A 21,994-nucleotide genomic window follows, 5' to 3' on the forward strand; every position below is an offset into this window, starting at 1 on the left:
TTTGTTGTGAAAGAATAAATTCTTTGCAGCAAAATGTCTCAAAAATGCTGTTATTTCTCAGGTTTCATTCACTCTTTTAGTTCCTTTAGATTTCCAGTAAGAAGTTGCTCTAGAACTATAAATCAATTAATTTGGTGTCTACAAAGGAATTGTGTGAAAATACCTGATTTTTATAGCTCAATGCCTCAGTGCAATTTTTTGTATTAAGTATTCCTAAGGACCTCAGGACAGTTCTGTCTGTATGTTTAAAGAAGTTTTATAGAGAAGTTTATTGCTTCCACTTTAAATTTTAGACTTTTAACCATTGCACCTTCAGTAACAGCAAGGCATTAAAAGTCATGTGACTTCACAAAAGCCAAAACAAGGACCTACATTTATCAAAAGTTATATGACAGCAAGGTACTTCAGAAAGGTGCAAGTCATCTGTCACTTTAACTCAAATTCTGCTCTGGAAGTTCTGAAAAAATAGAAGAGTGAAAAATCAGTTTGAATGGACATACTGAAACAAAGAGGCTGTGTTATCTTGCTCTCCTAAACTTGTTTGGATTACCAATATAGTTCATTATTTTTATTAATGGCTTATAACACAACTGTAAGAATTTGCTTTGACCTGAAATCTCTCCTCACATTTCAGAGGCTTAATTCTAGCTGTGTCTAAGTAGTCTGAAACCACTGTGACAGATGTAATGAGAATTTTGTTTATGGGCTCTCAGACTGACTTCATCATCATTTTATGAACAGTCTCCTACACTTAAAGTTAACCTGAAAGGTAAACAAAAAATGCAAATAAGTACTCATTTTGGAAAGCCTGTTCCTTAAATTTTGTCTAAATTTGTGCAAGTCAGACTGAGACAAATTTGCATTTTTAAGTACACATCCAAAGAAACCCCAAAACCAACCAACAACAACAAAAAACACCAAAAAACCCAACTGCAAACTCTTCTCAAATGCCAATTTTTTTTAGAAATTCTTTGTTGTGATTTGGGCACACCATTTCAACCACATTCAACTGCATATTCTTTTGCTTCTGATTCTTCATACTCTGCAGTCTGGCACTTTCCTTCTGGTTTTCCAAGCTTGTCACATGCAGTCAGGGATCTTCGATGTCAAAAGCAGAGGTGAACTTCCTTGCAGCACTAAAGCTGCACAGGCAGTGCTAAGACACCATTTGTTACAAGAGAAGCAGTACTGGTATATTCCCTTCACTCAAATAAGCAGTGCTTTTTGGGAGGGATTCAAATGGCTGCTCAAATGATAAGCCTGTTATGAAGAGGCAGGAGCGTGCATGCAGCAGCATGCATGATACTGTGCTGCATGGGTAGGGTGACAAGTTGCATGCCTTACAAAATGGCAGATAACTGCCTTGAAGGTAACCAGTCTTCTTAGGAAAGCAGTAAATAACTGATGAATCAAGCTAAAAGGATATGATATGAGGAAGAGGACTGCATTCAAGCTTACTGTTTTTTTTAAAGGGGAAGTTTCAAAATTATGGTCAAGGAGACCCAAACTTGGTGACCCACAGAGCCATACCACTTTTACAGCATTCACAATTAAAACTCACTACTAAGAGTCCACACAGAGACCAAGAAAAATTAAGTTTAGCAGTTAATTGGCACAAGAGGAATCCTTCATGAGTCACTCACACTTCTAAAGAAATTTCATGGAAAACAAAGGACAACCAAGGGAGTCAGTAACATTTTATAGACTTCTAGGGTCTAAGCCCTTGACACTCTGTCCTGAAAAAAGTGTACAGAAATTCAAATCCACATTTGTTCAGTTGCACAATTCCTTAGTTGACACAAAGCCAATTCTTCTCCTTTCTCCTGACTTCTCCTCCACCCACCATAGTGAGAAAATGTCCCAAAGGAAACAAGCATCTTTCAAAAACAAAGCTTCTGTGGGATCTCTTCCATTCAACTCTTCCCTAATTTTCTTTATCAGCCTCAAATCCTGTTATCTTTGGCAAATTTCTCTCACCAACTTGCTTCTCAAGCTTTTGTCCATCTTAAGGCCCCTCGTTCCCCCTGCACCTCTTACTTTGCTACTCTTTTTCATGCATGGAGTTTCCAAAGCCCTTCAGTCTTCACCAATTACTTGTATTTTCTCTATCCTCCTGGGGAATGCCCTCTCATTGTTTATTTTTTTTTACTCCACCCTTCAAAAAGATCTCATAAAAATCACATCTCCTACAGAGTTTTACCACACATGTACCTCTCACGCAATCCAGTAATTTGATTTCAAAGGGAAGTGTAGATTACCAGGGTTCTTTATCCCCTCCTTCCGCAGTTTGTATAAATAGGGAGAAGTTTTCTCTTCTGTGACTCTAGCCTGAAGTTTTGCTAGAAAGGAGGTGGAGGAAAGTAGACTGTAGGAGTTACATTTCAAGTGTTCTGAGGCCCAAGACTCCTTCCATGACCAGCTCTACACTGATCAGACCACATTCTCACAGTATAACACGCATTTGCCTCTGGCTCTTCAATAATAATTGCAGGACTTCTGGCTGAGGACTCAAATATTGAAATTTCAAACCAAGGACAGAAATGAAAATATAACAAGCTTAATTGTGTAAGTTACCACAGAAGCCTTTCAAATGGATATTTTGAAGCATTTGGTTTTCTCATGAAAAATAGCATGTGTTTCAAGAGAAATATATGGGTTTGTATTAAACAGTGTTTTCTTAGCCATCAAATTTCCCACTTAAAAGTTACCTATAGAAAAATTCTGATTACACATAAGTCACTATTTCACCTAGGTCACCTATGCACATGTTGGGGTAGGGGCAGGAGGGGGCCAGAAGAGTATTTCTCAGAGTAGACCAGAATTATCAATTTTTCACCTCCCCTCAACCTCTTATGTGTACATGTGGTTTCAAGCCTGAACTTTAAGGAGTAACCAGACATGCATCCTGATAAGGAATAGACATACTCTAAGGCCTCAAAAGCACTCCTGAACAGAAAAACTCTTCTGTTCAGTTTTTCTACTCTCTTTTTCTCTCCTAATTAGTACATAGAAATTAAAATAATAACCTATCATATCAAACAACAGACAACTGAAGATTCTAACTGCACACAGACATACTTGCAACGAACTAGATAAATGTATAGGTGTTGAGACGCAAAATTAATAGGAGACATACACACATGTAACTTCTGTTCTCCTTTCAAAGTAGGTTCCATATGTTCCTGCTTTATTGGTTGCCTCCTACTGATCAGAAATATCTAGTAAATTGCTTAACACATTGGCTGTTATTACTTATCTCTTGCGATTTTATTGTTAACACCACAAAAGACAAATTTTCCCTTGGGAAATTTATGTTACAAATTATGTAGTAATTATGACTTTTCTCCCCCATCATCCTTTTTTAGATTTATGTTTACACCGGAAGAAGATCTCCCAGACCTTAACCAACAAAAAAGATGCGCTATTATCTCTTTGCATGACTTTACAGGTTTATATTACACATATAATTGAATACTAAAAAGGGAAATAAATATTACTTTATTCTTCCTCATTCATATTGTCTATTTAGCATCTAAATAAGCACATTTTCTTTTTCAGGAAGATACCAGGTGCTACACTTACCTAACAACCATTACTCTAAATAGTTCTTGCTCTTCTAGCTCCATTTTTTTTTTTTGGTTCCTCCACACTTGCTCACTGCATGTCATGTCTAAAATCCTCACCCTATTATTTTTCTTTATCCTTTCTCCTCCTTCTGGTCACCTAGCATCATCTTTGTTTCTCAGATGGTTGTTTTTTTTCTAATGCAAAAACCTAACTCGGTTAATTAAGTAGCTCATAATTCATTAAAAAAAAAAAAAAAAAAGCCTAATATAAATCTTACTGCATCCATTCCATTGCATTCTACCTTCTCTCACTGACAAATCGTAGCACAATGGAAAAGCAAGCTATTCATAACCTCAGAACAAACTGAAAGATACTAAGCATTTTGCTACTCTGAGCCACAAAAGAGAAAGTGAAATTAAATTCTCAGTTATTTACAGAACACTACCGTTACATAAAGTCAGCACATTAAGTTGTGTAATTAATTATATATTAACTGTAATTGTCAGCAATGTTTATAAAATTCTAGCCCCCTTAAAAACCTAAATAGGCCACAGCTCTATCCAAATACCCTGCTGGAGCAACAGACAATGCAAGTTCCCCAACCTTGCAGGTAGGGCCTGCTGTTTGTAATTTGTTACATCTTTCTTCTCCTTTCAGAAAAATACAAGAACATTAGGGAAAAAAAGTACAGGCCTATATAAACCATATTCATTACAAAATAAATTTGAAAGCAGTTTGATACTTTTTTAGCCTCATTTCAGTTTTGGAATGAAAACTAGTAGAACATCTGAATCCTTGGAAATTATAGTGCTTGAGGGTTAAACAGAAACCTGAAGAACGCAGATGCTTGAGGATTTAACTTTTAAATCCATGCCTCCAGTGTGGACACAGTGCTGTTAGAACAGCACCATGATCTCTGACAAATACCAAAGTACAGTGAAGTGTCCACCACATTAACACAATTATGACATAACCAGAACACCACATAACATTACAGTCTTTCCTGATGCAACTTTAGAGATGCCACACAGAGGTTATACAAAGCATATAAACAGTGCTAAAGTATGAGAGAAACCTTTCCGCAAGAGGCCTGAGCCAGATTAATGTGTTCCAAGATACAGGTTTGGTTCATTTTCAGCTGTAGCAGATGGGACCTTTGCCCTGACCCAGATGAATGTTTAAACATCTGATCCAAAACAGAACAGGATGCAACTCTCTCCACCTGACTTCTCCAAGAACCAAGAAGTTTTAAATTTTGAAAGAAAGGGTATAGACAAATCTGTTTTCAAGCTATAGAACTCTAAGGACGCAGCTCCCCTATGTCCTAAATAAAGCACAAAACCCCAGAGTGGGACTGGTTTTCCAACACACTTTAATTTTAGCTAGTTTAAACAACACCTGAATGCTTTTTTCTATCAAAGTTTTCAGCCAGTCACCCTTACAAAGCTTTGCATAGGACTGAGACACCTAACAGTGCTAGACATAGCAAAGGAGGGCACCCTACAAGCTAAGTCATCATAAGAAGCCTCCTTAGAAAACTTATTGAATAGCAATACCGGCAATAAGCCTTACTATTACAAAACAAAGCAGTGATTCTCACAAATTTGAAACTGAATAAACTGTTTCCAAGAATTGCTGGAAATCTAAGGCAGAACAAGAATGAAAAAGGACACCAATTTTTATCTCTACATAGCAATTTAGAAATGGGTTTCTAAGGATACTTAAGTTCTCAAAATATCAAGGTAGCAAAGATATCAAAATAGTACAAAGTCTTTTGAAGCAAACTGTCAAAGTTCACTTACTGCAGCCATGTGATTACTGTATTTAGCCACAGTTATCAGATACACATCTGAAACTAGTCAAAGGAGTAACTTTCATCTCCTTTGGCTCAGTACAATCTCTCAACACAGATGTAGCAAATGAGGTTGTAAAAATCTCAGTAAACTAGACTTCACACTTGTTATCTTTGGCAAAATTCTCTCACCTTCTTGCTTCTCAAGGTTTTTTCCATCTCGAGGTCTTTCTGTTTTTTCTTTCCTTCCCCTTGCACCTCTTTTTTTACTATTCTCATCCATCCATGGAGTTTCCAGTAAACTAAACTTCACACTAGTGCCACCCTTTAGTAGAAATGCAACTACTGACACTTTCCTTTCCAGCATTTTAATTCACTGTATCCATTTGGGAAACTATTTTGACAGTCTCCATGTCTACAATATGTAACAGTCACTGAAAATAAATGAAAATATATCCACATCAGTAACAATTTTAACATGATTAATTATCCTAATTTACAGTTACATCTTTTTGAAAAGCAGGATTTTTTTTTTAGTTTATTTTCAAGTTTTAGTGAGCTAGGTTTAATTTTCAGGTAGATTTCAAGAACATTATGATGTATACATAGGGAATCTTTTCTAAAATAAAAAGGATACAGGCAGAATACAGGTTCCATATCTGTTTCTAGGAAGGCTCCAAATTCAAAACGTACCTAGCCATGCAAGAAACCTGTACAAATAGCTATTGCAGACTGTTTGTCTGTGCACATTGGGCCTTTATGTTGTCTAAACATGAAGACATGTTGCATTTTAACATCTGGTAAGCACAGGTTCTTTAGGGTATTAAAATGCCAGACAGTTTAATGCCACAGCTATCAAATTAAAACCAATATCACCAATATGCATTTGAAAAAAATTCTTGCACTGCTATTCTCACATTGACAACAAACTCCATTTCATGACAGAATAGACTTCAGAAAAAGAGTCAATTAAAATGCACCACAGACTTTATTTTAAAAGTATTCAAAACTGTGGAAATACCTACATTGCTTGAACTCCAACAATTCCAGTGACCTTTATGCCTCACTTGGTGTTCACATATTGCCTTACAAATAAAGAACCGCAAACATCTAGAACATAAATAATGTAGCACCAAGTTTGTAAGTAAGAACAATTCTCTCCCGCTTCCCAAAACTGAAAGTTTAAGCAGCATAATGAAAGAGCTCTGCAGCACCTCTTTCAGTATATACTAAGGAATATGCACAGATGATTTGTATCACATAGTACAATCAATCAGAAAAACTGTGATAAGCAGCATCGCTACTTTCTTGGTTACATTCTTTTATTAATTGCACAGTGTCACAATGTAAACTGAAATAGTTATTTGCAAATAATACAAAAATGTAACCCTTCATAACGTTTATAATGTGCTAGGAATCATGTATTGAACTTGAAAGTCAATATGCAATATTTGATACTAAATAACACGTAGCGGTAAGCACACTCACCCAAATGAATGCAATTACATTTTCTCTTAACTTGAAGGCAAACATGCAAAAAGCAGTTTATTACTTTACTATATGCATACTCCATACTTCAGGTGAGAGCTGTGAGTAAACCAAGTGTTTCTAGCTTTCCTTTTTCTGCTTTCTATGTCCTCAAGCACAGTGGTTTTAAAAACAACATGATGAAATAAATAGCAGCATTCATTAGCAGTTATAGAACCGTGTAACTAAGAAATCAACCTAAGGCACTATGAATGTCCACAACAACAGACAGGTGAAATCACTGGCAAAAAATAATTTTCAAAGGCAGATATGAGTTTAGCTATAATCAATGGAATTTATTCTTTAATGTGTTCCTGACAATGTACTACATTGACTAACATGGCTACTATTTGTTCTTCCAGAAAAGAACCAAGACCTTGACATTGTTATATATTCAAAGTATGCCTCCCCACATTTTGGGCAAGGGGCAGGGGGAGGGGATTGAAAAAAATTCTCCCATCATCCCTCAGTTTTAAAGTGAAGAAAAAAAACAGTTCACTTTCAAGAAAATTCTTGAACAGATTTCCAACTTGCGCACAGAAAAGTCCATTGAACTGCTTTTGGGTTTTGGGGTTTGTTGTTTTTTTTTAAAAAACAAAACAAAACAAAACATGTATTTCTGAAAGCAGGTAAGTTCTTTTTCTTTTAGTGTTTTCCTACCAGAAAGGCCAAAGTCTGCTGAAAATGTCCAGCCAACAGTCAGGACAAAACTGTCAGTGTCTTTGGAGTCTTAAATTTCTAAACAGCTTAGGAAAAAACATAGGTCAAAACACTGCTTATTCCTGTGCGTGCTTTTACAGAGATCATTCTTTCCTCCCTCAGGAGGTGTATATCCCTTCTGTCTTTGCCATCAACAGACTGATGAGCAATTCACCTGAATCATCAAGCTTCAGCTGCAGTCCTGCACAGCTACAAGGACTCCTTGACTTGCTCAAGGCCTTTTCCCAAACACCTTGTGAGACTGGCTGCAAGTTAAAACATTACGAACTAGAATCCTGGCAGGCTGACAAGGCCCACCACAGACAATTCCTGTAAGGCTACCATGACAGGGCTCTCTGAAACACTACAGTGAAATGCAAGGTCAGAATGGGATGGGAAAAGGAGGAAATTCCTAAAACTGTACTGGTGTGGGGGGAGTAGATTTGGAGGAACACACAGAAATACTGCACCTAAATTTAACAAGTATTTTCCAAATCACTATCCATTTTAAAAACACAAACCCCATTTATCTGTGCAAACATTTCAGAGCGGGAAAGGCCTCAATAATTTGTAATAAATACTCAATATTTACTAAAATGTTAATATATTATTATTCCAAGAAACACAGAATCATAGAACACCTCGGACTGGAAGGTTGCTCAGAGCCCCATCCAACCTCACCTTGAATGTTACCAGGGATGGGGAACCTACCACCTCTCTAGGTAACCTGTTCCAGTGTTCCGCCACCCTCATCATAAAAGATCTCTTCCTTGTATCTAGTCTGAATCTACCCTCTTAGTTTAAAACCATTACCCTTTGTCCCATCACAACAGGCCCTGCTAATAAGTTTGGCCCCATCTTTCTTATAAGTCCCCTTTAAGTACTGAAAGGCCACAATAAGGTCTTCCCAGAACTTCTCTTCTCCAGGCTGAACAACCCCAACCCTCTCAGCATTTCCTGCTAAAAGTGTTTCATTGTTCCAGCCCTCTGATCATTTTTGTGGCCCTCCTCTGGACCCACTCCAACAGGTCCATGTCATTCCTGTGCTGAGGACTCCAAAGCTGGACGCAGCACTCCAGGTGGGTCTCACCACAGCACAGTGGCACAACCACCTCTCTTGGCCTGCTGCCACACTTCTTTTGATGCAGCCCAGCATATAGTCAGCTTTCTGGGCTGCAAGCACACATCACTGGATCAGATTTTCATCCATCAGTAACCCCAAGTCCTCCTCTGCAGGGCTTCTTTCAATCCCTTCATCCCCCAGCCTGTATTGACACCAGGGGCTCCCCTGACCCAGGTGCAGGACCTTGCCCTTGGCCTTGTTGAACCTCACAAGGTTCCCATGGGCCCACTTCTCGAGCTTGTCCAGATCTCTCTGCATGGTGTCCTGTCCCTCAGGCGTGTCAACTGCACTACTCAGCTTGGTGTTATCTGCAAAGTTGCTAAGGGTACACAACATCCTGGTAGGTCATTGATGAAGGTATGAAACAGTACCAGTCCCAATACAGACCCCTGAGGGACACAGTTTGTCACCAATTTCCATCTGGACATTGAGCTGTTGACTGCTATCCTCTGGATGCAACCATCCAACCAATTCATCAAATCCATATCTCCAATTTAGAGAGAAGGATGTTGTGCAGGGCCATGTCAAAGGCCTTACAAATAGATGACATCTGTAACTCTTCCCTTATCCACTGATGTAGCCATTCCATCATAGAAGGCCACTAGGCTGGTCAGGCAAGACTTGCCCTTGGTGAAGCCATGCTGGCTGTCTTGAATCACCTCCCTGTCCTCCATGTGCCTTAACACAGTTTCTAGGAAGATCCGTTCCATGATGTTCCCAGGCACAGAGGTGAGGCTGACATCTCGGTAGTTCCCAGGGTCCTCATTTCTACCCTTTTAAAAAATGTGTGCAATATGTCCCTTTTTCTGCTCACCAGGGACTTCACTGTCCCATGACCTAATCCCCAAAGACTTTCACTGATCCACAGCCAAAAGTTTTGATCTTACCTGCACGTAGTTCAAAGGCTGAAAGGATTCTCCCGTGCCTTACATTCCAACTTCAACCTTGAAGTCATTCATTTCTCTATCAGTATAGCAAACAATACAGAAGATTTCCTCATCTAAGGCAGCTGCCAGCAGCAACCAAAATGCAGTAGCCTTTCATTACCTCCTCTGCCTTAGGGCCCAAAGAGCAAAAAAATTGTTAGACTGGTTCTGCAATCTTTAAGCCCTTACCTTCTGCAGTGTACAAACCTTCTCCCTGACGTTCACCTCCTGAACTGCAGTGACACACTTCTGAGCAAAACACGTGTTGTCATATACATAGTCAGCCTTGGCAGAAGTATCTATCTTACATTCCAGTAACTCAATGAGTAAGTCATTTCCTCTATTTCAATTAAAATCACAATAAATAATTTCAATTAAAATGACAGCTACAACCACAACAGCTGTACAGCATATCAAAAATATATAGTGAAAATATATAGTGAATTATTCTTGTATCTAATAGCTTTCCTGCACCACAGGTAGATTTTTTACTCAAATCAATATAAAAATTTTCTAAGCTGCAATCCAAGTATAAAAATGACACAAAATTAGGAAAAGAATTTGGACTAACATTCTCTGTCTGAAACACTCTCACTCTGCACACTTTAGGGGCAGAAGAGGTCACAGCTACCTTTGGTCTTGTTCCACATGTGCTAAGATGTCTAAATGATTGATAACATTTGCATTCACGATTCTTCCGTAAGACCTAAAACAGCCTTCTACTCCTTTTGCATGACTGATTAAATGACAAACAAACTTAAATCACCTTGTGTGGCTTTAGTGTTCAGTTCCAATCACAATTATGTTGTTGCATGATAAACCCATGATATGCATGATAAGCATGATTGCATGATAAGCAGCTAAGCACCATACAGTCACTAGCTCACTTCCCCCACACCCCTGCACAGTGGGACAGGGAAAGAAAAATGGAAGAATAAAACCAAGAAAATTTGTGGGTCAAGATAAAAATAGCTTAACAAGCAAAGGAGAAGTGGAAAAAAAGAAAAAAGAGAACAAGCAATGCAAAGGCGATCACTGACTACCACCCACGCATAGATTCATGCCCAGCCACAGCCAAAGCAAAGATGGCCAACCTCCCTAAACCCCCTCCTCTCCATTTTATTGGTCAGCATGATGATTATATGGCATGGAGTATCTCTGATTATTTCAGGTCATTTGTCTGGTTGTGTCCCCTCCCAGACTCTTGCACAGCCTAGTCTATTCACTGGGGGAGCACAGCAAGCAACAGAGAAGCCCTTGATACTGTGCAATGAATAGCTAAAACATTAGCGTGTTATGTTTGCTGCTTTGGTCACAAATCTAAAACACAGCATCACATGAGCTGCTATGAAGAAAATTAACTCCATCCCAGACAGATCCAGTACACATGCATATGTTATACATCAAATGATACATGGTAGGGCAAAGAAAAGAGCTCTTAAGAGATAAAAAAACCACACATGGTTTTGCTTAGTGGTTTATTGGTTTGGCTTCTGGCAGATGAAAGAAATTGTATTCTTTGAGTTCAAGATGTTATGGTAAATCTAGCTGTCTTTTTGCCTCTTCAATGTCTTCTTGAATTGATAAAACGAGCCCGTCTGCAAAAGAGAAGGAAGAAAAGCAGTATTTAAAAGCTGAACTGAATTCTGAACACACAATAACAAGTGAAAAAGGGTGTACTACAATACACCACAAAACAGACACAGGAGCAGAATATATTTGTTACTATAAAGTTGAAAAAGCAACATTTGCTGTTTCTGAAATGACATGGTTTTATGTTTTTGACATGCACTGCACTTTTCACTGCTGTAAACACTATCTTTTCCTTGCTCCAAGACATATCAAAAAGTCAACAGAATTTAATTACCTATTTGAGTTTTAGCAAAGATGCATTTTTCAAAGAAATGGACAAACTAGACCAACACTTATACAACAAGCTCATGATGTGCAAGCTACTCCGCAGGCGACTGACAAGGCAATATAATTTTTAGACTGAAATTTAGACTGCTTTTTTTAATATGATCAATTTATGTATTAGTAGATGCAGTTTAAAAAAATATTTTATTGAAAAGTCAAAGGTAAGACAGGAATCATAGGACAGCTTGAGCTAGAAAGGACCCATAAGGATCATTGAGTCCAACTCCCTGCTTCTTGCAGGACCACCTAAAACTAAACCAGGGATCCTCGAACTTTTTAACCAGGGGGCCGGCGCGCGGATGCAGTGGCAGGCAGCCATCTGCGGCTGCTTGGTTTCCCCCCCAACCCCCGGCGGGGGGGGGGGGGGGGGGGGGGGGCGGCGGGGGGGTCTGTAAATACCGGGGGCCGGATTGAGGACCCTGGGGGGCTGTATCTGGCCCATGGGCCGTAGTTTGAGGACCCCTGAATTAAACCATATGACTAAGAGCATCGTGCAGGCACTCCCTGAACTCTTATAGCCTTGGTACCACAACCACTTCCCTGGGGAGCCTGTTCCAGTGACCTATCGCCCTCTCAGTGAAGAGCCTTTTCCTAACAGACAGGCTAAGCCCCGATGCAGCTTCATTCCATTTCCTTGTATGCTATCGCTGGTCACCAGAGAGAGGAGATCAGCACCTCCCCGTCTGCTGCCCCCCTTGAGGAAGTTGTAGACTGCCGTGAGGTCACCCCTCAGCTTTCCCCAAGCTGAACAAAACAAGTGACTTCAGCTGCTCCTCAAAAATCTTGCCCGCAAGGCTTTTCACCACCTTGGTCACTCTCCTCTAGCCATGCTCTAATAGTCTGATGTCCTTCTTATAAGGAGGCACCCAAAACTGTACACAGTCCTCGAGGTGGTGCCACACCAATGCAGTGCAGAGTGACACTATCACTTCCCTCAACCAGCTAGTGATGCCGTGCTTGATGCACCCCAGGACATGGTTGGCCCTTTTGGCTGCCAGGGCACACTGTTGATGCATATTCAACTTTGCCGTTATCCCAAACCCCCAGATCTCTTTCCACAGAGCTGCTCTCCAGCCTCTCAGTCCCCAGTTCATGCACATAACCAGGATTGCCCCATCCCACACACAGAATCCAGCACTTGCTCTTGTTAAACTTCATATGGTTGGTGATTGCCCAGCTCTCTATAGTCTATCCAGATCTCTCAGTAAGTCCTCTCTACCCTTGAGAAACAGCTACATGAAAGAGCTATCACAAGAAACAGCTACCCTACATAACATAGCTGATTATGAAGAGAGAACAGTGAAACAGTACTTTCAATATGCAAGAACACAACAAATAAACCATCAGTTTAAGAGACCTACAACACTGATCAAAAGAACCAAAGTTTTTTTCTGATCAACTATATCCAAGAATGACTATACTAAGAATCTCTCCGTAAAAATCATCTTTGAAAGTGTGGATTATGTGTGTTTCCTAAAAGAACAGAAATACATTGGCAATCATCACGATGCATTTTGAGTTTATTTCCCTTGTTGCAAGGATGTCAAGCTGATACCTTTAATTCAAATTCTCTCCCACACATGCCAGGAAAAACTGACACACTTAGTCTAACATATATCAAGATCAAGAGGCTAGAGATTTCGATTACATTAGTAGGGAGAACTGTAATTTGCATGGCATTTAAGAACACTGTGGCATTTATTTCAGAGGTAAGATTTTCAAGGCAGCAAATCACAAATAATGCATAGATTTGTTTGATCATTAAGTTGCTGAGTCCAAATAACTGTGATGAATTTGAATGAAACAGTTGTTTTAAAAAGAGAGCTTTTACAAGTAACTCACAGGAACTGAATGATAAAATTCTAAGAGTGAAGGCTGCTATCTTTGAAGCAGGGATCGATGTCAAAATAAAACTGCTTCCAGGTATTAGCAATTAAAACAAAGTTCTGCAAGACTCAGGAAAAGCACCAGCACTGCATAGCAAGAAAAACATAATGCCACAGTTCAGGATTTTAACTCTTTTGTTACTACTTGGTTTTGGATCTTGATTCTGTATATCAAGCCACAGTACCACATATATGGATTCCACCATTTAAGAGAAGAATTACTGCAAAATCATTACAAATTAAGATGCCCCAGAATCTCATACTTTAAATGTGTATGGATTAAAGAGGATGACAGACTAGTATTTTCCAGCTCATTCTTGGGGTTCCATAACCAACTACACTGAAAACATCCATTAAGCACATGTTTATCTGCCTATTGGCACAATAAGCAACAACTACTTTGGAAATGTGAATTTTGATTTCAGAAGTATTTAAGTAATGGTGAAAGAGGAAAATGAAAATATTTTTTATTTATCACAGCTGCATGCTCTATGGCTACTGAGAGGATACCAAATACATTTTTAACAGCAAAGGAAATTCCTAATCTCATTTATGGATTAAATTCTGATCTTATTCAAACTCAATGTCTGCCTCATTTATAATAAACAAAGTACCACACAAAGCAAAAAGTTTATCACTGATTTCTTAATATTCTTACATATCCTTAGAAAGGATTCCATCCTGTGTTCAAAATCATTTTATGCACATCTCCATTTCCAGCACAGGACCATCCATAGTATATACCAGTACAGATATAAGATGGAAAGTTTTCAACTACTTGCTCAGAAAAGTTACCTGCAAAAATTCTCTAAAGTGTGTATTTGTGTAACTGAAGTGCATCACAGAATCTTCAAACACCTAAAAGCCAGCGTCTAGTGATGATGACAGCGAGATAACAAGGTGCCACTTGCAAAACATAAACCAGAGAACAGCCTCCTAAAAAATAGTCTCAGCGGTAATACAGAGGTATGAGAGTTATCACACCTCCTACACACACTGTTGCATAGTTATGTACATTCTATTCTGTTCTATAGTTAAATAGTTAATTCTCTACCTAAAATTACTAAACTAAAATATGCAGTCTGAGTGCATTTCACTGTTAGGACTATCACTACTTTGGTATGGTCAAAGAACAGAAACATCAAGTTTCTTTGGCACTTTAAAGTAGCACCCTAGAACTGTGTAAGTATTAGCAAATTGTTTTTTCTTTAGTAAGTATAAGACGTAAAAATAAATGAAGTTATGATTTTATTCATCTGCCAGTTTTTCATGTTGCCTTTTAGGTTACCTGTATTTGTGTACTTCTATGATTTTCTTGGAAAAACACAAATCTAGAACAAAATATGTTCGTTTCTGACTGAAGAGACTAAATCTAAGCCTTTAGCCTAACAACTGTCCTACTTTAACTTCACACAAAAGGGAGAGCTCTTCATGCAAAGTTTCAAGCTGATTTTGAAGAATTTACAGTTAGTGGACATCTCTCTAGTTCATAAGCAGAAAAAACTTCCCTCCCGCACTCCCTGATACTAATAAGCCACATATAAACAATCAAGAGAAAAAAAAAAAGTTTATATTCAACAGATGTCATCACTGTTTCAAAGAACGTCTTCAGAATTTCTTAGTGATTAAGTATTCTTTATTGTCGGCGCCGGGTGTACAGGGGATCCTTCCACCAATCGTACACACCCAGAGGGGCAGATTATCTTGTATTTATATAATGAAACAATGAATATTCCATTAACGCCTATACATATTCATCACCTGAACCCGCCTACCCTCACTTCGTATGCTAATTAGCTTATCAGTCCTTCACACTTGCGCAGATTCTTCCAAAAATTGTGGGCCGGGGTCTTTAGAATGTGGGCAGTGGTCTATGGGAGGAAGGCCGTAGGTCTTCCTCATGGTGTACTTTTCACCTTAGGTCTCAAAAGTGATGAGTTGGCAGACTTGTAGAAATCTTTCCCAGGGTTTTTACAATAACCCTTGTAATTTTACTCAAGGCCATCCTGCTGTCCCATTATCTCCTTGGTAGGGCAGCTTGCTTTGTACATAAGGAGGACAGCTCCCCTTTCAGAGATTTGCAGCTTTCTTGCCAGAACAGTCTCTATGATCTTTCAGACATTTTAACCCCTTTGTCGCTATACAATTACAAGCTTATTTATGCATTAAAATGAATATTGGTTTATGAATACAAACTTGACCATATTATTTACAGCTTATTCACATCATTCCCCCCTTTTCTCGATACAAGCAAATTCCTTTGCTATTTTATCTTTCAAAAGTACAATAGAATAAGCATTTGAACAGAATACACACAAGTATTATTAAAACAATCAACAAAACTATGGCAGCTAACACCTGTTTTAACCATTGTACATTAGGTAACCAGGAAGTTAGAGTTGTCCCAAGATTTCCAAAATCCCAAGACACATCATCCTCACTTACTTCACGTAATACCTTGGTATCTCCTCTAAGTCAGTGGAAACTCTTCCACTTTGGTCCACGTATACGCAACAACTAGTATTTATAACTGTACACACTCCCCCTCGATCAGCTAACAGCAAATCCAAAGTCATTCTATTTTGTAATACCACTTATGAGAGGCTAGATATTTCCTCTTGTTGGGCTTTCAATGCATCAATTGTTCTGTTTTCTAATTTCTCTATTATCGCAGATATATTGATTATGGTTTTTTTCTAATTCACTCACTCCTAACCAAGGGACAAACCATCGAGCAAAACTATGGAATGCAGTAGGCCTCCCTATTATAGGATTTGTGTTTTCCCGTCTAATCCTTTTAATATGATTTCTTAAGTATCCCTGTGAGAACGAATCATGTACTGTCATATTAGGCACTACTGCTCCCAAGGTGCAGGTTCCCTTCCAATTTTTAGGTAAAACCTTTCGAACTGTATCATTGCACAGCCAGTACCATCCTTTCCCTTCGGGCACTGGCCAAGCAGTAGAGCTAACAGACAGTGAAGTGCCGATGTCTAAAGTGTTATTACAAAAGGACTGAGTTCCTACATACATTACGGGATTACAATCCACAATTCCCATTCCTTTAGGTGGATTACGTCTCTGAACACACATATAGTATGACTCTTGCACCTTAGGACTAGACTCTTGCACCTTAGGACTATTTATCTCTAATTTCAAAATTTCATCATTTTCAATACTCCAAGAGGTATTTTCCCCACAGTCTTTCCTAAGATTTATTCCTAGGTAATGGAAATCCAATCAATGATATACCCTTTCCTCCATATTCAGGCATATGTGTACATATCCAACAATCAGTTTTATTCAGAGCCTGAGATATGCCTTGTACCAGGGATAAATGTACATTCTTATTCCACAGAGTTAAGTACAAATTTGGCAAACATCCGACTATAATTATGACCTGAAGAATCGTAGTCCTGTGGATCCTGCCGGAGTGACGGCCCATAATTTCTCAGGAGTTTTCTTTACTCTTGAATAGTGGATACAAGCGGCTCGTAAGAGAAATACTGGATTCACGAGTGAAGAAGTCTGGTTTCACGTTACATGAGACTTTTACTGATTGTCAAATGGTTTACTTTGCATTAACCTACAAAAACAAAACCTTAAATGAACTAAAAACACTGTATTTTCTTAACACATTCCCCCTTTTTTTTTTTTTTTTTTTTTTTTTACATGCGTCATTATCATGGCTAGACTATAGGGATTTCGCATGCGCGGTCTTTCCAGATTTTTCCAACACATTCTGTGGGGCTTTAAAATCACGCATGCGCATGTTCAAAGGTATACGTGGATCATTCGTGTGATAAACAGTGGCTACTGCGTGCCCAGATGAAGTCCCAAACCCATTTCCCAAGCTTACTACTCCGGTAACTCTGCCAATGGTAACATTTATGGCACTATGGCCAAATGACAGGTCCCTGTTTTCAATGTAATGTTTTCTCACCACCAGACCACCACGTCACCTGCCAGGGAAGAAGGGTCCAGAGTGTACATTTCCCCCTCTGAACATTCTGCAAGGTGAGTGTTCTCAAAACATTTAACCTATATGGTTCATTAGAAAGAAGATCAAAACTTTTTCTTCCTGTTGCTGTTTAGGCAGAGGGTGCGTTTTTCTGTTGTCTCACGTCAAGAACTTATGGCGGAGGTGGAAAAGTATAAAAGGCGTTACCATATCCTCATCTATGCGTTCCTGGCGGTTGTTTTTGCTGCTATTCTATTTTTATGCTTACTCAGCCTACATTGTTATCTGAATTGTTAAGGATCAATTGTTTCCAAATTCTTGTTGGCTCACATTTGTTTTAAGAATCAATTGTTTCCAAATTCTTGTTGGCTATTAAAATGTTATTTTGTGTGTACATTTTGTCATTGAATTAATCTTATAAAACATGGAACAGCACATGGCAAAAGCAATAAGGTGGCTAATCCACATAACAAATAAAATAGGATTCATTTTACCCAGGGGCTCCCGAGAAGCCAGGAAAACAAGTCAATATTCGTCTTTCCAAGTTCGGACAGGAACATGGGCTAACTTCCCTATCTCTGATGTGATTTGTTTAACTACCTCACCATTATTTTCAATTAATTTTCAAACAACAATTGGAAACATTTACTTTACCACAAACACCTCCTTCTTCAGCTAGCAGGTAATCGAGAACCATCCTGTGTTGATAAATTGCATTTCACATCAAAAGCTTTAGCTGTTTGATTAGTAATAATTTCCAAGACAGCCTGTAGACGAATGATACGATTCAGATTGTAGATAGGTTCTCGAGCACCGTTAATGAGTTCATGAGGATTCCAAGTTGCAGGTCCATAATACTGTATGATACGTTGGGGTGTCCATCCATTTAATAAATATCGGTACCCCCCCAATTCTTGGGAGTCTGGAAAAATCAACTTGCCACTGTTGCCCTGGCTAATTTTCACATTTCACATTGCTGAGTCACCTGTTTTATTACAGTATACAAGTTCTGCCCTATCAATTTCTGATTTAGACTTTTATATAAATTATCAGCTCTCCAATGCATCTTATTATGTTCTATTACGGCTGTGGTCCATATTAAATTGGATGGTACCACTATACGACCATCCCTCAAATAAGTCCACTTATTTATTTTATCATTCATGTCCTGAATTACCTTTAAGTTTTCTTTAGAATAATTTGGCTCCTGATCTGTACTTACAGTTTGGATTTTACCGTCTGGTATTAAGGATAATTCCTCCTTTCCTACCTCCTCTGCTACTTGGATGGCTTCGTGGTCGGCCAGGTGGTTTCCAATTTCTAAATCAGTGCCTCAATGGGCCATCTTATGTTCTTCCTTCCTGGAAGACCCTCTTATAACAGAGGGGGTCATTCCTCACATCAAGGTCTTGCATGGCATATGTTCCCACCGCTCAACGCCTACTGGGTTGCAGCCAACAGCGGAGCTCAAGATCCTTCTTGGTGGCAAACACAGGCCAACCCAGTCTTGCCCTTGATTGTGGTAGGAGGCACTTGACCAACCTTATTCCTTGTACTTTGTTGTCAATGCAGAGTTTCATCTGCACATCCCATAACAAGTCACTGTCATGGCAAAACACACAGATTCACATTAGTAGAACTACTACAGAGTGTATTTTATTTTAGTTTTTACGCCAATATCCCCCACAGCCCTGTTGACCAAGGGATATTGTTTTACCTGAGTTAGGCAGGCCTCCCGTTTATCATTTTTACTGTAACAGGGAAAGCATTTTTCCCCTTACCTGGAATTTACTTCCAGATATACCTGGTTAAAGATTTCTTTTACTTCAGGGAGGTCCTCTCTTCCACTTTTCTGTTGAATTAAAGATAAGCTCAACATTTTAATTAATTGATCATTTTTAACTTTTGGTTTCATTTCCCCTTCTTTAAACGTCTAGATGTTCTAATAAATCTCTTCCCAACAAAGATTTTGGTGAATTTGGCATTCTTATTTGTTTTCTTAGTTTGTACTTTAAAGGTTTCAGGATATTTTCCTGGTGGCCAGCAGCTCCCACAAATGTAACAAATTCTTTTCACTGAAGTTTAACACCAAATAAGTTGGTTTTATATTCACCAACTTTTCTACATCACAATTACCTAGTAACAAACAACTCGAACCTTTATCCAGTCCTATTCACAACCAACTTTCAAACATCTAAATTTCCCCATCAAAGATTCACCTTTACTCTCCTCATACCCACTGCCTGCCCTAAAGGGGCCGTTACCGGTCCTGTTGTGCTGCAAATGCCGCAGCAATTGGGGTAACATTATCAGGTCCTTCTGCTTAATCGTCAGCAACAGCAACCCCCTCCTCCTCACCAGCAGAAGGATTGGAGCAGGAGATGCTCTTCCTGCTCTGCAGGTTACACAAGCCTGCCTCTGCAACAGCACTTCTGTTTTAACTGTTTCTTACCCTGAATGCAAATCTGCTCCTTGTTGCTTTAAGTCTGTGTTCTTACATATCAGCCTTTGCAGGCAAACAGCAAACACCCTGCCATGCGTCCAGCAGGACTCAGCCGCACCTTCGAGGGGGTACGGGGGTTTGTACAAACTCACCCCAAGACTTTAACACTTTCACAGGGTCTTTGACTCTCCACCCCCCGGCTTCAGATCTTACATACACTAGCACAAGTTTTTATCTTACAACGTGTTTCATTCTGGTTGCTGCACAGAAAGAACCACAACCTGAGCTCTCTCTGTTTTTATTTTAATTTTTTTTTAGTTTAGGTCTCAGGTTTTTGGTTTTTTGTTTGTTTGTTTGTTTGTTTGTTTTCCTATCCTTTTCTAGAGCCATAATCAAAGATCAGGTGGTGTTAATCCCACACTCCTTCTGTCACACAAACATATCAGCACACATTACTTCATCCCATTTTCCTTCTCTCCGTACTGCAGCAAAGTATTACAAGGCCACTTTTCCCCACCTTCCAGCTTATAAAGTGGCCACCATTGATTGCAGTACTTTATCAATGTTTTCTTATTCACATTTCCACCAGCAGACCCTCCAATATCCCTCCAGTGACTCAAAACACATCCTAACGGGCTTTTCTTTAAAATCCCACCACTCTGCTTTCCTCCCATTTTTTCCCAGCTTACACTCACAGAACACACTTATCACTTACAGAATTAAGACTTACAAAATGCAACACGCAGGTATCTTTCTACAGCAACACCAAGAGCTCACTATTATTATCAAAAATATAGCCGAAACCACAGTAACAATTATCAAAGTCAAATTCCACATTCCACAAATCCGGTAACCAAAATAAGCAACACTGCAGCAAATAAGCTTTATAAGCAAACTTGCCAGATTCCAGATGGCAATTAAATGCCGATAAAACCCAAACAGAACCAGAAGTATACTTAGGGTGCTAGCCACAGAAGCATACCTGAGTTTTCCAGACCAGACGTATACTTGAGAAACTAGTTCCCAAGCACACCCAGACGTATACCTGAGAAACTAGTTCCCAAGCACACCCAGACGTATACCTGAGAAACTAGTTCCCAAGCACACCCAGACGTATACCTGAGAAACTAGTCCCCAAGCACACCCAGACGTATACCTGAGAAACTAGTCCCCAAGCACACCCAGACGTATACCTGAGAAACTAGTCCCCAAGCACACCCAGACGTATACCTGAGAAACTAGTTCCCAAGCACACCCAGACGTATACCTGAGAAACTAGTCCCCAAGCACACCCAGACGTATACCTGAGAAACTAGTTCCCAAGCACACCCAGACGTATACCTGAGAAACTAGTTCCCAAGCACACCCAGACGTATACCTGAGAAACTAGTTCCCAAGCACACCCAGACGTATACCTGAGAAACTAGTTCCCAAGCACACCCAGACGTATACCTGAGAAACTAGTTCCCAAGCACACCCAGACGTATACCTGAGAAACTAGTTCCCAAGCACACCCAGACGTATACCTGAGAAACTAGTCCCCAAGCACACCCAGACGTATACCTGAGAAACTAGTTTCCCAAGCACACCCAGACGTATACCTGAGAAACTAGTTCCCAAGCACACCCAGACGTATACCTGAGAAACTAGTTCCCAAGCACACCCAGACGTATACCTGAGAAACTAGTTCCCAAGCACACCCAGACGTATACCTGAGAAACTAGTTCCCAAGCACACCCAGACGTATACCTGAGAAACTAGTTCCCAAGCACACCCAGACGTATACCTGAGAAACTAGTTCCCAAGCACACCCAGATGTATACTTGAGAAACTAGTTCCCAAGCACACCCAGATGTATACCTGAGAAACTAGTTCCCAAGCACACCCAGACGTATACCTGAGAAACTAGTTCCCAAGCATACCCAGACGTATACCTGAGAAACTAGTTCCCAAGCATACCCAGACGTATACCTGAGAAACTAGTTCCCAAGCATACCCAGACGTATACCTGAGAAACTAGTTCCCAAGCACACCCAGATGTATACCTGAGAAACTAGTTCCCAAGCATACCCAGATGTATACCTGAGAAACTAGTTCCCAAGCACACCCAGACGTATACCTGAGAAACTAGTTCCCAAGCATACCCAGATGTT

The 21,994-nt window shown here is 39.5% G+C and overlaps 2 long non-coding RNA genes across 2 annotated transcripts; one reads left to right on the forward strand and one right to left on the reverse strand.

Annotated features, from left to right (window-relative positions):
* Window positions 1–11,095: 11,095 nt before the first annotated feature.
* On the reverse strand, window positions 11,096–15,022 carry LOC130142574 (uncharacterized). The gene is made up of 2 exons (XR_008819452.1): window positions 14,233–15,022; window positions 11,096–11,232 (listed from the first exon to the last, which is right to left on the reverse strand). It is a non-coding gene; the product is annotated as an uncharacterized LOC130142574 (long non-coding RNA).
* A 2,074-nt stretch (window positions 15,023–17,096) lies between these two features.
* Window positions 17,097–17,792, forward strand: LOC130142575 (uncharacterized). The gene is made up of 2 exons (XR_008819453.1): window positions 17,097–17,454; window positions 17,533–17,792. It is a non-coding gene; the product is annotated as an uncharacterized LOC130142575 (long non-coding RNA).
* The last annotated feature ends 4,202 nt before the right edge of the window (window positions 17,793–21,994 follow it).

Source organism: Falco biarmicus, chromosome Z (assembly GCF_023638135.1).
Source record: "Falco biarmicus isolate bFalBia1 chromosome Z, bFalBia1.pri, whole genome shotgun sequence".
NCBI lineage: Eukaryota > Metazoa > Chordata > Aves > Falconiformes > Falconidae > Falco > Falco biarmicus.